This window comes from Penaeus monodon, chromosome 15 (assembly GCF_015228065.2).
Source record: "Penaeus monodon isolate SGIC_2016 chromosome 15, NSTDA_Pmon_1, whole genome shotgun sequence".
Lineage (NCBI taxonomy): Eukaryota > Metazoa > Arthropoda > Malacostraca > Decapoda > Penaeidae > Penaeus > Penaeus monodon.
The window spans coordinates 8,011,542-8,012,023 of NC_051400.1; the positions used below are offsets into that span (position 1 = coordinate 8,011,542).

Consider the following 482-nt stretch of genomic DNA (forward strand, 5'->3'; position numbering starts at 1 on the left):
GCATATTTAAAGTATACTGAAACAAATGGATGATCTTTCATTTACGAAAACTGTCAACCATCTTCCATCCTTTTCCGTATCATCAAAAAAAATCCAATAAGCTATTCTCTTCATAAAATAATCGTCTCATAAATACTTGACCTTAATTCTGCTGTGTCGAAGTTTATATGAATGATCTCTTATCTGTCAAAGCTTATATGAATGATCTCTTGTCTTGTTATAAATGACCTTGTGTACCTTTTTTTAACCAATCCGATACGCATGTGTAGCGTTTGTCAATGTGACCTGATCTGACCTTTGAATAAGTACACGTGGTTGACCTTTCCGTATGCAATTTTGATTACATGAGTAGCTCAATGTCACACAGTTTTGTTTTGTTTTGTTTTTCGTCTCATTGTCATCCCTATAAAAGCTGTCATTGTAGTCCTGAGTTTTATCATAATTTCATATCATAATATCACAATTTCATAAATCATTGGAAA

General features: G+C 32.4%; 1 protein-coding gene across 1 annotated transcript in view; it reads left to right on the top strand.

The window, feature by feature from the left end:
• The window catches only part of LOC119581722 (spondin-1-like), a gene marked incomplete at its 5' end in the record, with an annotated part of 49,715 nt that overhangs the window by 20,054 nt on the left and 29,179 nt on the right, over positions 1-482 (top strand).